Source organism: Chlamydotis macqueenii, chromosome 11, assembly GCF_036417535.1.
Source record: "Chlamydotis macqueenii isolate bChlMac1 chromosome 11, bChlMac1.mat, whole genome shotgun sequence".
Taxonomy (NCBI): Eukaryota; Metazoa; Chordata; class Aves; order Otidiformes; family Otididae; genus Chlamydotis; species Chlamydotis macqueenii.
Genome location: NC_141566.1, coordinates 2,654,704 through 2,672,202, shown reverse-complemented (window position 1 = coordinate 2,672,202; position 17,499 = coordinate 2,654,704). Strand labels below are relative to the sequence as shown.

The following is a 17,499-nucleotide window of genomic DNA, read 5'->3' as shown; positions in this document are numbered from 1 at the left end:
CCATCTCTTCCGTATTTAGTTAAGGATGGGTTTGTGTTTCTGCACGTGTAGCAGAGGTAACACAACGTACCGAGTGGCGCAGGGATGTTATCCTGGGTGAGATGCACAGAGTAGGGTGGTGTCCAGGTCCAGCAGCCGGGGCACCAGGAAGAAGATAGAGGAGGAGTCGTCAGAAGAATGGGCAGGATTGGGGTGAAGAGTCTGGAAAGGGGTTTTGCCTGAACAAGTGAAATTTGGGTCCAGTCAAGCCAAACTGTGGTGACACTGACGGCAAGAGGAGAGCGACAGCAGGTCTGTTTGCGAAAGCGCACCGGTGCTGCGCGTTTCTCGTTTGGTCTTTGTTTCTAATTGTTGGGATGCTCCTCCCCGTGCATGAGAACACATTCACTTTGGAGTAGCACCATAACTGAGGTCCTAGGGGCTTTTCCTTGGTTAAAAACCCCTCGGTTCTGGTCCCCACTTTAGGCCAAAATGGCAACTCCCACCCCGTTCTGAGCGGCATTGCTTTAACGTCAGGGTGAGCACGTGAATTTGCTAATAATCTGTGATTATTCTGTGCTGATCTTGTGTTTGCAGAGGATGGCTCCCACTGACTTTCAGAGATGAGTTATTAATTATTTCCCTTTCTATCGCCTGCCCTTCGGGCCGGATTGCTCAACACCTTTTGGTCCGCGGTCGTTAGCTGTATTGTGCAGCGCCGATTAGTTCTTTATGCTCTCCTTTCCCGCTGTAGGTGATATTGTTAAGCATTCCCCCCAGAAATGTAACTTTTTTAATTTGAGGAATGGTTTTACCGGATAAATCGCCACCACCGCCTTGCTTTGCAGGCTGTGGGATGCACGATGCCCTTTGGAGGAGGCAGCCCGGCTCCGGCGAAATCCCCGGGGTGAGGCATGGCAGAGGGCGAGCACGAAAACTCGGGGTGAGGGGCAGGCGCTGTAACCTTGCAGTACTGCTAGTGCTGGAATATACAAAATAAAAACAATAATTCCAAATGCTGCACTGAACTGCTTTGTTATGAGCCAGGATCCCAAAATAACCACCTTTCAGTTGGTAAAATAAATCATAAAAGTCTGTCAGATCCAAATGTAATGGTTGGGCAAATTAATCCATTGTTGTATTGTTATAGCGCTCTAATCATATTTTTATATATCCCAGGAGCTGGAACTAAGAAGCATTTTGCTGTCACTGCAAACACAATAATAAGAATAGTCTTAACAAAGTGACGTGCACTAAGTTGACTTTCTGCAATACATTTCCGCGGAAATTACAGCTGCTTTTTACATTTCATTATCATTAAGGTACAAATAACTTTCTCGTATTGAAAACCAGGCCTACTTTATCTGGTTTAATAATTATATTGAGGCTCATTATGGACACCTTGTTTGTAATTCTCGCTTTTCTTATTGAATTCTAAATGCGTTATTACAAAAGTACGTACTTTAACCGATGGAGTATATTATGGCAATGTTTAGTTCCAGTTGATCTTTCCCAAAGAATACGCTGAATGATCTGGGGCTAAATAGACCCCAGTCAACATCTAGCTTGATTATTTTATTTTTTTTTTTTTAACCACCAACGTTATTCAGGGGGGAGCAGAAACCAAGAAGTGCCGTTGAGTCGAGCTGGAAGAGGTGGGATGATGAAGACCTTGTGAGGAGGAAGAGGTGTGGAAGCTGCATTGCAGGCAGGAGAGACTTTCCCCAGAAAAAATCTGAGTTGATGTCAAGGTTGTCTCATTTGCCAGTGGGATATTGCTTTAATGGTGTTCTTTTTTCCTCTCCAGTTTACATAATGAGATCAAGCTAATTAAACCATGTCTAGCTCTGGGAAAAGATCAAAATGTGAGCTCTTTTTATTTCTTTTTATTAAAACCTTCACCCCGTAATGGAAGATTATAGGCAGTACTTTGCTACCAGTGCGTCTTGCTCATCCCTGAAAAACATAGAGCTCCTCTTTTTTACCGATACCTCCTTGGTTTTAATTGTTTTTTCTTCCAGTTGATCATGTTTCAGTAACTTGCCAAAGGTGCGTGCTTGGTACGGTTGGGTGGATTAGAGGATTAATAAGGAGATGCAGTGAGGTGTTTTATGGAAAAGCCAGTGACAGTAAAACCTACCGAGAAGTGTCTTTTTCTGTGAAGTTGGGGAGTAGTTGCACAGACCAGTTTATTCAACGCCTTTCTTGTTACACGTAGCTGCCTGACCATTGCCGTGTAGATGCTCAGGGGTCTCCTTGGACCGGAGAACGCTTTTTCACAGCCTTCCCAAATTTGAAGGTGTTCTTTCACATCCAATTTTGCTTTCCTCAAAAAAAAAAAAAAAAAGAGAAAAAATCATAGACTGGTTTGGTTGGGAAGGGACCGTTCAAGCCCACCCAGTCCAACCCCCCTGCAAGGAGCAGGGACATCTCCAACCAGATCAGGTCGCTCAGAGCCCCGGCCAACCTGGCCTGGAATGTTTCCAGGGATGGGGCACCCACCACCTCTCTGGGCAACCTGGAGAGGGATGAAAATAGTGATTTTTATTGCAGGTTAATTGCAAATAAGGACTCATTGCACTTCAAGCTGTAACTGCCGTTCCAGATGTGGTAACGCGTTGTCCCTTAGTGACCATCACACACCCGTGGCTGCTGTCTTGTGGAGACCCTGCCACTCAGCACTGGCGATCCAGCCGCTGATGTTTGCCGGGAGCCTTTTCCCCGCACTGAAGTCGTGGGTCCAGGTCCTCCCTGATGCGGATACCTGCGGGTGCGTGTCGGTGGCATCGTCGTCGTCTCACCGTTGACTGCGACGATCGCGCATCTCGATTCTGAGAGGCTTTCCAGGCTGATAGTAAGGCAAGGAGCTATTGCCAACATTAATATATTACTGTATTAGATCACGCTAATTATATTTGAAGCTGGAATGATTTTGGAAGGATTGAGAGGCAGTGAGGGCTCTCCCATGCCCCTTGCAGAGGAGGCGAGGTTCAAGTATTATTTTCTCTTCCATAGGGGAGGAACAGCTGCGTCAGGGCTGGGAAGTAAGTTTATACTGATTGAGTTGAATTGCAGAGTGCCTTTTAGGTTGCATTCAAATCACGGCAATTTCGCTTCCCTCTGTGCCAGAGCAAGGAGCTCTCCACTTTGATCCTTGATGTAGACTTGGAGAGAAGCGGAGAGGGGGGGAAAAAAAAAAAAAAGAGAAGGAAAGCTTTTGTTCCAGGCATGTCGTGTTTTCCACACCTGACAGCGCCTCAGCGGTAGCCGGGCTCTGCCAGCATCGTCCCGCACCCTGCGCAGGGCTCCCCACGCAGTGTGGGGGATATTGGGGCGCGCGGAGGGACCGGCTTGTGTCTCTCATACCATCTTCCCAGCGCCACGTCGCTAGCCGTGCCGTCTCCTGGTGAATAAGTTGGCTCCGTATGGAAGCAGAGCTTGATCCCGAGCAGGGGTCAGCGCGAGCCTCTCTTCGCCGTGATGGGTGTTAGATTTGAACCTGTAAAGAAACGCTTTTGTGGGTGGGTTTTTGGGTTTTTTTCCCTTTCTCTGTGTAAGATCTTAAAATATATTAGGGTTAACGACGTCAGTGAAATTGGGAAGTGCTGCCTGTGACGGACAGATGGCCAAAAGCACTTGGAAGGACAAGCGGTTTTGCAGCAGGAGGAGCGCGGCGATCTGGCCGATGGATGCTGCGTGCCGTGGGCGTGGACCGCTGATGCAGGAGCAGGGAGTGCCCCCAGCTCCCGTCCGGCACTGGTTGCCTCCACGTTGAGGTTCCCCTCCCGCTCTCACCCTGTCATAATAAATTCGATCCCTTCCTTGGAGACAGCATTTGAGCTCCCAAGTAAAATTTCTTCTTTTGGGTAAAAAAAAATATAAAATCCTTGCCGTAATTAAACATGTATGTGTGCTTTCTCCTCCTGTACAACTTCAGCAGCTAACTGAACGCACTTAATAATGTTTTTCGCTGTATTTCAGTGGTATGAATGTACACGAAAATTACAGCAAAGGCATCATTTTTTTAACAGCTGTGTTTAGTTGAATAACAGATTTAGAAAGTGCAGACTTTAATTAATCTGTGTTTTCTGCTGGGATTTCAGCACCATCTGATTTACTTTTCATGGCTGAAAAGTGTAATTGTAGTTTTTCCCTTTAGCTGCAAGTTTATCCTCCCAAGAAATTGATTTGGTGCTTCTTTTCCTTAAAGCAAACTCAATATCAAACTAAGGGTGCCTGGTACGCCGCACAGGTAGGCGCGGATGTTAACGGAGGAGCCTCGGAGCGGGAAGGGCTTTCCCTATATTTAATGTAATTTTTTTTTTAGTTGGAACGACGGCGAGAAGACTCTCCCTCTCTGCGTTTCCTCTTCATTGTGGGAATGTTTGTGCGAGACCATTTCTGGAACTCTTCAGATGTTGCTCAAAAAAAAAAAAAAGAAGCTGCTGGTGGATGCCCGGGGTTTATGTACGGCAGCAGTGAAAGCGAAGGCATGGGTTGGGGAGCGGGGATGATAAATTGCATTTTCACGCGCTGTTGGTCGCTCATTACTCCATCTCTGTTGGGATGAATGTGAGCGTTGCAAACACGCAGAGAGCTTCGGTGGCTCTTATTTGGGAATTTTCTTTAAAAATCAACTTGCCCTGGAAACGTGTCCTTGTCCCACCCCTGGTTTGCCCTGGGATGAGGTTCCCGAAGCCGAGGATGAGGACTTGTGCCCGGAGCCCAGCGCAGGGTGGTCAGAGTTGCTCGGTCAGGTTGTTCCTCTCAGTGTCCGCGTGCCTGCTCCGGAGAATTTCCAGGGTAACAGCCTTACTGCGCGAGCGAGCCCGTTCCCTGGCCGTGCTCTCGTGCCGGAAGAGCTGCTTAGACCCTGTGGTATTAGTGATTTGCTTCCAGGAGCGCTTGTTCTGAGCTGGGACAGGGGGAAGGAAGTTTTTTACAAAATAAGGGCATTCTTAGAGGGAGTCTGTATCGTTTTAGTTGCCATCAGATGTACTTTCCCCCATTTTAATTTTATTAGGTAGGCATGGGTTTTGATGTCTTAAGGGCTTTGTGTGCAGAGCCCGCGACGTCTGAAGAGAAGCGGTACATTTAGATGCAGAGCGTAATCTTAGGATGGCTGCTCATCTGAATAAGATAAAAAAAAAACCCAACAACTTGATGGGTTTTAAAACTTATTTTAATTAAGCTTTTCCCTTTCATCTCACCCAAGCCCTGAATTAGCTCCTTCATTCTCCCACGAATAGGAGTGGTCCCTGCTGCGTATGGGCACTCTCGCACGCCCGGAGCAGCAGCGGAAGGGCTAAACCCAGATCCCAAAACGCTGGGGGAATTAAAGCAGGGTTTGTGCTGGGTAAAAAAAAAAAGCCAAGCTAACCAACTGCCTCGGCGGGAAGCTGGAGGATGCTGGAATTCCCCGTTGGAGTCTTGTGCTCTCCGGATTTCTCTCTTTCGGAGCTTTAGGACCGGGGTAGCCGCTGTTACTGCGGATTTGGCACAGCGGTTTGCTGCTCTGTAGTGGCTTTTCCATATGTTTGAGTCTGTTTTTGCCTTTGGGTGCTTTTGCTCCGCTGGTTTTGCTCCTGGAGGTCCCCGGAGGGGCGTGGGAGACGATGCTTGGTTGGAGCTGGACACAGCAGGGCCTTGCACCTGGGTCTTGCCGGCTGGGAGGCCTTTAGTAGGGCCTGTTGCGATAGGACGAGAGGTAATGGTTTTAAAATAGAGGGGAGTAGATTTAGATTAGAAATTAGGAAAAAATTTTTTACGATGCGGGTTATAGAACACTGGAACAGGTTGCCCAGAAAGGTGATGGAGGCCCCATCTCTGGAAGCGTTCAAGGCCAGGCTGGATGAGGCTCTGAGCAACCTGATCTAGTCAGGGATGTCCCTGCTCCTGGCAGGGGGGTTGGACTAGATGGCCTTTGAAGGTCCCTTCCAACCCTAACCATTCTATGATTCTATGATTCTATGATGTGGTGAGCTGCTCTGGGCACCTTGGGTTTACAGAACAATTCCTGGTGAGATTTCTGCTAAAACTGGCGTGTTCCCACACAACCCCTTGCCCTTGAGGAATTAGTGTTTTTCAACGCAAGGTTTTTCAACAGGAACTTTTCTCCAGCCTGAAGCTCTCCTTGCACTGCGAGCTTTTTGCTCGGGCATCGTTTGATAAACGCCGGTGAGGACCCCTCGCTGGAAAGACGGTTGGGGTCGCGGGTCCCGTCCACCCCAGGGCAATCCGGGGTGCGGACGCGGGCTATACGCGTTCCCTTTCCACCAGCGTGTGAGCTCCTCGGGGACCATTTTGGAGAGGGCTGTTCGGCGGGGTGACCGGCGCGCGCCGAAGTTCGGCCTAGGCACGGCGCCAGCCAGAAGCGGGGCTGACAAATAATCAGGAATCAAAGGAGCCACCTGCACGCCGCGGGGAGCCGCTCACCGGGTGGTAAGCGAGCTCTGCCAGCGCTCCTCGCCCAACGCCTCGTTCCGCGGCCCCGCTTCCCAGCGCGTCGGGGGAGGCGACGCGAGAGGAGGGGGGTCGCTCCCTCCCTGGCTTCGCTGTGCCCTCGTTAGAGATTTTTTTAGAGGGATGCGAGGAGAGATCCTGACCGGGAGGATGTGCCAGGACGCTGCTTCCTCTGGGGGAGAACCAGGTGGGAAACGCTGAGAGCCATGGGGCTGGGCTGGAGCATCTTTGGGGATGCCGGCACTGTGGCGGCGGAGAGGGGCCAGCCTCGCCCAGCCCAGCGCGTCACTGTGTGAAATTCCCTCCGGGAGCAGGGAGCGCTCCTTTGGGCTGCGCCGACCCGCCGGCTGCGTCGCCGACACATAGCCGGGGAGGAAAATCGGGTCTTTTCTGAGAGCGTTTTCAATCCTCCGCTGGTTGGTAAGAATGGACCCGGCGAGCGGGAGGGAGGGAGGCGGAGGGGTGGCGTGATATGCAGATGCCTGTGTCACATGCGCGCGCACCGGCTGCGCTCCTCCATGTGTTTTCACCCGGCTGGGAGGCTGGCAGCTCGCGATTCCTACTTCAGAGGGCAGATAGTATTTATTTCGGAGAGAGAGAGAGCGCGAACGCGAGATGTGCATGCGTGTAGTAGCTTGTTTTTATGTCTGAGGAAGACATATTAAATCAGAACCCCCTCCAGCCCCCGGCCACCAGCGTCCCCCGGAAGGATCGAGCCCAACGTACCCAATTTTTGGTCCCATCAGATCCCTTTTAAACAGCTGGCAAGGGAAATACACTATCCTTATGCTCGGGTGTAGCGGGGGATTCGCAGGGGTCCCTGCCCTCTCCCCCGTGCGCCGGCTGGAAGGGAAAGGGATGCAAATCACTAGGAAAGGAAAGGCGGGCCAAAAATGGGGGATTTTTATAGCACACCAGTGTTACCTGTAGCTATTTATACATCCTCCTCAAAGGCTGTTTATACCCTCTCCCTGCTTTTGTGCTGCTGCCTGGAGAATATTCTCATACTCGGTGTTTTCGGCGGCGCGGGAACGTTCTCCAGCCATCGCCTGAGCGCAGGGCCGGACGTTTCCAACGCCGTTCCTGAACGAAGAGGCCAATTCCTGGGCTGCGACCTCTGCGTTGCTTTTCATTGATTGTAGTGTAAAACGAGAAGCTGCTGGTGGAACGTGGTGTTTTTCACACGGTGCAAACGGCGGAGAGCGCAGTGGTGAGCGAGGGGGTGAGGCCAAAGCACCGGAGCGCTCCTCTAATTGGGACGGTTGATGCAGTTCATCACTGCGGTGCCTGGTGGTACCTTTGTCTCTCGTTGGAGGAGATGATGGTGTTGGCAGGGTGGATTTCGTTTGCTGCTGGCAGAGGAACGAGGTTGTGCTTAACGGCCGTTGTCAGCCCCCGGTAGCATCCCTGCCCATGACGGCAATGACGCCGGGGCGCTGCTGACCAGCACGCTGCCACCGAGCTCCATCTTCGTAACGTGGCAGCGTGAGCGCTCTTCCTCCCCGTGACTGAACTGCAGGTGATGCCCTTCCATTTCCATCCGTCCTCCTTCTGTCGTACCAGGGCCACGGCCACGCCGGCCGGGTTTGCGTCCCGGGTGCTGGTCCTTGCAGTGAAACGGTGGAGGCGATGAATACGCCCGATAATCACAGTATTAATAACAGCAATCAATTCACGTAGCTGAAGGAGCTAGCTGGTTGCATCAAGGGCCAGGAGTAAGGTTTTTTTCCTCATTTTTTTGCCTTGTGCCGTTGAGCTGGAGCAGTGTAAGGTTATTTTATTTTTTTTCCGGGAGCGTTGGGCCCAGCCACCTTGCTGGAGGTCGCGTGCTTGGCTCGCTCCACCATTGATCCAGCCCGCTACAGCAAATTCTTTATTCCTCTTAAACGTGGCCTTTGAAAGCAAACAATCTTTTAACTTTTCTGAGGCTGAAAGTGGCAAAACTGCGGCTTTTGCCATCGGAGACGCTGCCTCTGTTGATCGCTCTGGGGATCACGTGTGAAGACGCGGGAACGTGCTATCCCGCAAAGTGGGTTTGAGAGCGATTTTTTTTAAAAATAAAGGGAAAAAGGGAAAGGATCGCAGCTTCCCGTGCGCTGGATAAGTCAGGGCTGGCTCCTCTGCGGTTACGTGGCACTCCCGTGGCTGCGTTTGGAAAGCTGCGTGTGCGTTTCCTCGACTCACACCGTAAAGTTTCCCCTTCGGTCTGTGCCGGCCGGCATCGGTGTGCTGGGTTTGTCAGCTGCCTCTTCGACGGCCGTTTTGCAGTCGTGGATGTTTGCTTGTGACAGATAAACAAAAATAACTGCATTGTCTTTTGAAAAACATCGTGTCCCATTAAAACATCGACACCACATACGAGATTGGTTTTGTTTTTAGAAATGCTGAAGTAATGGCTTTTTGTGCCAGGCGTTTTCCCAGAGGAGCCTCCGGCAGCGCCGAGCGTGTTTTCACTCCGTCTTCTCCTTTGGATTTTTTGTCGCCCTGTGGCTGCGGTCTCTTCTTTGACCACCCTTGTCTCGCAAGGTCCCGTGCGGGACGCAGAGATGCTCCTCCGTGGCTCCTGAGCGTTATCCACGCTAACGTGGTGGCGTGGTTGGGACAGCTGTGACGCCGCTCCGCAAAGAGCACGAACCTGGGCAACAGCACTTCCTGCGAGGTAACGCTCGGAGATGTCCACCTCCTGCAGTTTGGCTGCTGAAAACTGAAATGACGACGTAATGCTATCACAATTGGGACTGAGACGTTTTCCTATCCCAGGCTGAACTTTTCCAGAGTTTTTCTGTGCCTCGGGCTCTTGCAGCAGCATCACCGGTGGATGCTGGAGAGCATCTCCCCCCATCTCCGTGGAGGAGATCCGGGCGCCTCTGCAACATCCGTAAATCCTCCGCTTTTCTGCTTCCCTTACTACTGCAGTTGTCCCTTTTGCAACGACTACAATGAGAAGACGACTTCCTTATTATTATTTTTTTTTTTTTTGCAGAAAGAGCCTTCTGACTCCTCCTGAACCCGCGAATGGATTTCTCAACCTCCAGCCATCCGAGGTGTAAATGAGATGGGAGAGGGGGCTTTGCGTGAATCCTATCTCCCTGCCAGCAGCCTGCTGTTGGTTCTTAGCATTTTTCTTCCATAACATGGATTATTATTACTATTATTTGGGGTTTTTTTGCAAATGCTCACCCAATCTGCAGCTAATTATTGCCTCCGCTGAGGCGGTGCCGCTGTTTGCGTCGGGAGGCGCGGCCGTTGCGCGGCACGAGGGGCAGGGACCCCCCAAATTCCAAACAGTCGTGATTTACCGTGCGGCTTGGGCAAAGTGCATTTGTTGCCTTGGAAACAAATAGCAGCAGTGAACAACTAAATGAAATTTATGGAATCGACTTCGATAAATCTCGATGATAAATGTGCAAAAACATACACAATTTGAGGGAGTATGCAGATGTGAGGGGTGATAGTAAGTTATGTAACTGCTTCCGATCGGATTTGGGGCTGCCACGTTCCTATGATATGGGCTTTTTTGTCGTTTCTGAGGAAGCTGTCTGTTTCTTTTCACAGATACGACATTTAATTTTAATTTCCAGGGTATCTTTTAGCTTAATTGGCACGCTGGATGATTACAGTGTGGTGTTTTGTCTTTTTGCAAATCCTGATTCATATCTAACTCAGGATAAAAATAAAATCGAGAGCCGTGGCAAGCGAAGGGGAGTAAAAAAGTGCCGTGTCGCACGCCTCCAAGAAGGATGCAAAATTTCACAAATTAATTAAAGCATTTATGTAGGACACCTCCCTAATTCCTGTGGGTTTTACCAGACGAGGACGGGTGAGGGATTTTGTAGGTACAGTGTAGCTCTGCGGCGGGTTTTTTTTTCTCACGTGGAAAGGCCTTTATGTTTACTTGTGATTTTTTTTGTATCACAAGACACGATATTTCTAAAATTGATATTTTTTGACCTGTGGATCAATAAGGGTTCAGGAGTATCAGTGGACTTGTCTGGAGACTACGTTGTAAACCTTTAACACAGCCCTTAATGCAATTTGATGTTTTTCCATTAGTTCCCTTCCCTCTTCTTCTTACAGGGTCTTATTTTCGCAATTTTCTGCCAGGTCAGGAAGCGCAGGGAATCTTTGTTTCTTCCTTTTGTGGGGCGTTGGGCCCCAGCTTCGCGTTTCGGCTGAGGGGGCGGCAGCTGGCGGGGGGGTCGGACGGGGCGGTTTCTGCTGCGGCCGTCCCCTCCTTGAACTGGGGGGGTCCGACGGCTGGGACCCAGCCCCGAGCCCGGGCTGATGGGCAGGGGTATGAACGTTATCATCCGCAGGAAAATGCCTCCCTATATCTTAAGCCAATTTTCTGCAGAGGCGTCTTTTTCTCACTGTGCCTAATTGGTGCTCTGGTTTTGATGAACGTTGGAGGTCTACCAGATGGCCTGGTCATGACTTAACCTCGGCCCTCCCTTTTCCTTCTCTTCCAACCCTTTCATCTTCTTCCCTCACTCCTGGAATAAGAGACTGTTTCTGAGAATAAAGACCCCGTGTCAGCGCTGTCCTCAGACTATCAGCAAGAAGGAAAAAAAAAAAAGGCAAGTTGTAACGTGGGATCCTCCTCCCACCTCGGCGCGCGGTTTGCTGCCGTTATTTTGGATGCGCCAGATTTTCTTTATTGCTTACTTCTACCCAGGTTGAGAGCCAAGGCCTTAAGCTGCAAAGTATCTTCCAGCTCCCAAGGTCAGCGCTTCACCACGTCAGCCATAATATTTTGTACGGATTTAGAAAATCCCTAGGCTCGTTAAGTATGTAGCCTGCAAACCATCCCAGTTCTGCGCTGGTTCCGGACTTGGCAGCCTTGGCTTGGATCAAAATTTGAGATTCCCTTCGATCGAGGTGTGGGAGGCTGGAAACCTGACGGGCTTCTTCCAGAAACCCCGTGCACGCGTGATGGTTCCTGAGCCGCGCTCAGATGTTTACAGAGCGCTGCAGCTCTTCCCATTACCGTACAGCTGTGTAAGACAGGTTGAACTCCATTAGGAGCTAAATTTAGTGACTCGCTAACTTCTTTTTGATATGTTTTTATAATTTCATTGTATTATGACACTTGGTTTTAAATTTGCATGAGTAAATGAGCCTCTCTCTAAGTCAGGTAAAAAGATTTTTCACTTATCTACCATGAAATAAGACATTAAAAAAATAGAGTAGAAAGCAATGTATCCTTGACATATTCCGTTTACATTTGTTTCAAATGTGCTGACGGAACATTTCTAACTATTAATGATCCAGGAAAGCTGTTTGTACTGCTTTAACAGGCTAAATAATTTCACATGGTGAAGACATCTTGTAATTAATTTAGTATTTTGTGGGGGAACCGTATTTTTGGAAAATGTAAGTTTACATTCAGTTCCGTTCACAATCCGAAATGTAAGATGCGGCGAGTGCAAACTGGCCTTTGACGGTTCACCGCGAAACAGTGAAGTCGCTGGACAAGATTAACATTGGAGAACAACCTTAACTGGGATTTCCGTAACTTGTGTAATCAGCTTCATGGAGAATTGCTTAAAAATACCTGTGGTCAATGCAGCTCCCGCAGCTGGTTGGAGATCAGACCAGTCGGAGATCAGACCGCGCACCTTCATCCCTGCTGTCACAGGGGGTTCCACCAGCTTCTGCTTCGCGAATGTGGATTTGTGGTCTTAAAAAAAAATAATCTGAACTTTTATTGAGGAAAATCTTGGCAAGTCCCGAGCAACGTTGAGATCTGAAGGTCTTTTCCCCCTCTCCTTTCCTATCTGAGAAGAGGAGGAGGCCACCTGAGCTCCGTTGGTGGTGGGGTGTGGGGGGAGGCCAGTGGGGCGGGAGCAGCCCCTTTGTTTGGGTGGGCGATGAGCAGGAAGGAGATGGCACCGATGCTCCTTCGGTTCTGGCCTGGGCTCCAGAGCCGAGCTCCGGCAGAGCATCGTACCTGGCTTTTTACCTCTCCCTATCTCTCTTGACGTCACCGTTTTTAATCTGTTTGTGTTATTGATTTTTTTTTTTCATTAATAGTGACAGATGCTTTTAATTAAAAAGAAAAGACAAAACAAAATCCCGAGTAAAACAAAAAGGGAATATTCTAATTTGGCGTGACATTATGAGGCAGGATGGCTCCTGGCATGCAAGGTACGGAAAAGGTCATCTTCCCCAGCTACAGCCGTTTGCAACGGTGGAATTAAGTTCAAACTCGGGCTGGTTTTGAAGTCTTAAGTCTCTCTGGGGATTCCTTTCATAACATCTTCGAACCGGATAACACTCCAGTAAATGAAATACACTGCACTGGATTAAAGGGTTATTTCCCCTGTGTGCCAGGCTGACACAGAATACCGAACCTCGGGTTGCCTCCGCGGTGTCTCTATCTGCTGACGCCCTCCCTGCTTTACATAACAGCTCGCCGAGTTTTTGCGGGGAAGTTTGGCGATTATCTACTCGGCTCGGCGAGCGCGGGACAGTTTGATGCAGCGAGGAAGCGAAATAAAGCAACTAAATGGGAGGAAATTTAATGGGCTTAAAAACGCGGTGCAGGGAAGAGCGGGGCTGCCTCTTCGGGTCTGTTATGCTGCTCTGTAATTTATCCTGAAATACAAAACACGGATCTCTCTGCATTGCCGCTCGTACGCTCAGCGGCACGGGGCTTACGGTAGCAACAGGGTGTGATGTACGCTCCTGCGCTCTTATCTGGCTGTACCAACCGTTAAAATTTGTTAAGGATCATTTGCGATGTGTTTTGCTGTAGAACAAATGTTCGTTTTGACTTTGCACTCGGTGGATGCGGTAGCTTGTGCAGATTGTGCTTCGCACCGGGTAACCAAACCGCTGCCATCTGCGCAGGGCCGGGCACCGCCGTGGCTCGGCTCCAGCGCACGTCCCTCCGTCTCCGCCCCGGGGAAAGGAGCGGCAGCCTGAAATGTTGGAGTGTCCGCTCCTCCGGCTCCCTCGTATGTCCTGAACCGGCTGCCCAGGTGAAGCAGCGGGGTGGTGGGTCGGTCATGGGGAAGGCACTGTCTCCGCGCTGCAGATGACAAATGGCAGCGGGCATGGATTGAACCCACTCTGAAACTGCAGAAGTTGTCTTGGTTCTTCCTTTCCCCCCAAAAAATATTGGTTAAAGACCGCTCCAAAATGATGGGGAGGCTGTGAAACACTTAACTGTGGCATGGCTTTTCTAATGATGAAAAAGAAGAAAACTATTTCTTCTCCCTCCTTGCCTCCTCCCATTTCATTTTGTCTGAGGCAACCCAAGGCTGACTGGGTCAACTGGAGTTGTCTTGTAGAGCGTGAGATAAAATGCATCCTCTGTACTCTTGATACATTTGGGTTTGGTGAAAACCGGGCACCGTGCTCCGTATGTCGCTGTGTACCTCAGGTTTCTGTTTGGATCTGTCTTCTGCTCTGTGGCTCGATATCCTCCCACACAGTGGTTTTCTCTGGATATGCTGATGGATACCACTGGAAAAACCACCACCGACTGCTGCTCGTCCCAACCAAGCCCTCTCCTGACGGCTGGCAGGATCAGCGAGGGCCGCTCTTCGCGAGGACGGCGCAAAGCTGCGTTTCCTCTCTCCGGTCACGCTCTCACTCTGCTGGGTTAAGGAAAAGTTGCAAAGGTGCTTTGTCTCCGTTAGCGTTTGGGATCGGGTGCGGTCCGGCCGGGACCTGGGGCGCGGTGGAAGTTGTTCCAGCCCGAGCGGTGCGTGCTGGAGGGGTTTCCGCTGGCGTGCTCCTCGAGGAGGTGTCCCGGCAGGCATCGGGTTCCTCTCTTTCCAAGTGTTATTCACATAGAAACACCCACACACATAAGAAACGTGGGAAATGATAGTTTTGGGTTGCTGCTGTCCGTGAGTAATTCAAACCGACGGCGTTTTTAGATTTACCTCTTAGCAAACAAGGAGAGGGAAGTGGCGAGCGCTGCTTTTCCGGGTTGGCTGGAGGTATCCGCACGCTCCGGCGCCACAGCCGCTGAGCCGGCCTGCATCTTTCCGGGAGGTCTGCAATCTCTCTGGCAAAGCTGGGACATATTGAAAATACGCTCAGAGCTTTAGCACTTCCTCCAGATTATTTCTTCAAGGACTTCAAAATACATTTTATAACACTGAAATCAATGTTAATGAGTCGGCGTTGCTTACGGCTAACAATCGTGTTTCTGTTTAAATCCAGCAGCCTCAGCGGTGTGGGGCTGGGCGAGGAGAGCCGGCTTTCTGTTTCTGCCTTGGTCCTTGATGTCCTGAGCAGTTTTATTCTCTTGTGCTTTCCTTTCCCCGTTCTGCTGAATAGCAGTGAAAAGCTTCCTTCCTTTGTTGAAGCACCCAGGATTTATCAAAGGCCGCTGGGCAAGTGTTAAATACTGAGCTGGTTATGAAAAGTGCTATTTAGTATTATGTTTATTCCCTTCAATGTTAGCGTGTATTTTTATATGCTACTTGCGGTGACCTTTGTGCTCTTCCAACCAAGTAAGGACAGTCCTTGACTCAGGGTTTGCGTGGTTTTTGGCTTTTTTTCCCCACTAGCAGATGTGGCATCTTCTCAGGAATTTTGTAAACATGCGTTTTTTTTGAGGGTGCTTTCAGTGTTTGGGCTGACGCTCGTGGTGCTGGAGATGGCAGTTGCGTGCAGAAGATGGGTGAGTCGTCGTGAGAAAAATAATACCGTGGAAGTCTGCTCCTCTCGTCTTCATTCTTTTTTTTTTCCGTTACCGATAATGAAATTATATTTGAAGATCTCAGCCTGCCGTGTTAACGGACGGTGATTTGGGGAGGGGAGGCAGCCTGAGGCGCTTCGCCCGATGAATCGGCAGCCCGTGCAGGAGAGGGACAGGGAGTCGGCGGCGGGGAGAGGTGTTGGGAGTAAACGGGATGGCAGGAATTCAACCTTGGCGTCGTGTCAAAAGCGCCGAGCCCTTCTCCGAGCAGCTGCCTGCCCCGTGACTGCGGGGAGCCAAATGGTTTGTTTGTGTGTTTACACGGATGTGTGGGTCTGCGGAGGGGAGAAACACTTAGCAGAAATTCTGCTATTGAGGCAGATGGTGGGAGATTAATCTGGTTTTTAGGGGGGTGCTCGCTGGTACGGTGACCAAATTATTAATTCCTTCCTGTGCTAGGAGTCCTTGCATCATTACAGGCATGGGTGAGTTGTGTTTCCCGAAAGTCTCGGCTCCTTCCTCGCTTTCTGAAAAGCAGCTGAGCTGATGTCGTACGTCGGGAAGCGAAAGAACGTTTGTCGGTTTTGTGGCTGCCGTTTTGCTACCCGTGCTCCTGCCCTTTCCACGCGATCTCGGCCCATTTTGGTTTCGCAGGCGGCCCGGTTTGGCCCTGCCCTCCTGCGACCAGTGGAAGCCCCTTTGCTGCTCTTCAAATGCTGGTTCTTACACTAGATTTTTTTTTTTTTTTTTTTTCCCTTCTATTTTAGAAATTGCTCTTTTCCCCCCCACCCCGTGCCGTATCGCTGGCAGCTGCGTTCTCCTTGACAGTTGTGATATTTGTGTGTGTGCATAAAAACAGTAGGAAGCGTTTATGTAGGTGTCACTAATTTAATTTAATTTAATCTGATCTGTATGTGTAGAGAGGACTGTTCTGCACTAAAGTGCTTCTCTTTATTTTACAGTCTCCATCGTCATCAAATACAACTCCTCTCATTCTCCTCTTCCATTCACCTACCCAAAGACCAAATCTGGAAATAGTAACCAAAAGAGAAGCCCACGTCACACACAAAGCAGGGAAAGGTTGAAATAATTTAAGGGTAAGTAATTTTTTTCACCCTTCTTCTAACTTTGAGTGTAAAGCTACAACAGTAAGTGCAAGGCTGTGTAAAGAAGCATATACACAGCCGCTTTATGTCCAAAAAAAATGACTGAAATGCTGATTTGGTGATGGAAGAGAGGTGTAGCAGCACCTTTTGCAGGTGGAAACGCCCAGAATGGCAGCGCGCTGAGAGTTTTGAACGTTGGCTTGACCTGGGTGAGACCAGTTGCTCCGCGCGGTCATGGGATTTGCTTGCGTTTGCTGGGTCTGAAAGAGCTTTCCAGGTCGGCATCTCCCGGCGTGGAAGCGCTCTTTTCTCATTTCCTTCACTTTTTTCCTGCTTTAAACGTTACTCAGCTGCGGTAGCGAGCTACGGTTGATCTCTTTGCGTGGCGCGGGATGTTTTGGCTCGCTGTTGCTTTTTGCAATCCCCTTGGTTTCGTGGGTTTTTCCTGGAGAGCAACCTGGCAGTGCCTGCGCCAGGATTTTCCGAAGGAAAGTGTTGATGGGGGCTGGAGGAGGGACAAACGCGAACGGCGGAGCGAGGAGGGCCTCGCCGTGGAAGTGTTTGCCTTAAAGCTTTTCTTTTCGCTGCGAGGGCGGCGAGTACGATGGGAAGAGATAGAAAATCAGCTTTTGTGAAATTCAGAACCCTGGCTGAAGCACTAGTAATCTCCAAATGTTAGGGAAGGCGTTTTCCCACCCCAGTCCCAGCTCTGTGCCGGCGTATATTGCGTTTCCACACATGTTCTTTCGTAGATGGACAGGATATGCAATCGCTTACATTTGAGAACTTAGCTTTAAACAGCTGGGTTTTCTGGTTTATTGCTGCTTTTTTCTTTTTTTTTTTCCTTCCCCCTGCAATGTTTGTTCATGCAAAATTCATATCTGGGAAGGGCATCTTAAATCCCCGCTTCTGAGTCAAAAAGGGAAAGTATGGAAGTGAAAAGAGAGATTGTATCATTTAAGAAATATGATTCATGAATTAATCCTCGTCTGCTACACCATCTGTGGCATGTGTTTCAATACAAAAATCCTGGTTTTGTATCTCTTTAAAAAGCTTTCTCCTCGCCGGCTGCCTTGAGTTTTCCGCAACGCTAATGGGGAATTAACTTCTTTTTGGGGAGAGAGTGGGGATTTTTATTTGTAGGCCTTAACCTGCGTCCGAGCCATAGGTCACCGGGGGGCACACGCGGAGCCCCGGTTTTTTGGGGAGGGTGCCGTGAGCCTGCCTTGCGGGTGAAGCCCATGCGTGATCGCTTTTTGCACAGGAAGCGTGGCCTCTTGCTGCCTGATTGCC

The 17,499-nt window shown here is 49.8% G+C and overlaps 1 protein-coding gene across 1 annotated transcript in view; it reads left to right on the top strand.

The window, feature by feature from the left end:
* The window catches only part of NEXMIF (neurite extension and migration factor), a 151,440-nt gene that overhangs the window by 90,794 nt on the left and 43,147 nt on the right, over nt 1–17,499 (top strand). The window contains exon 2 of the mRNA XM_086756562.1: nt 16,063–16,197. The gene's annotated coding sequence lies outside the window, so the exon portion shown is untranslated. The remainder of the gene's footprint in view (nt 1–16,062; nt 16,198–17,499) is intronic.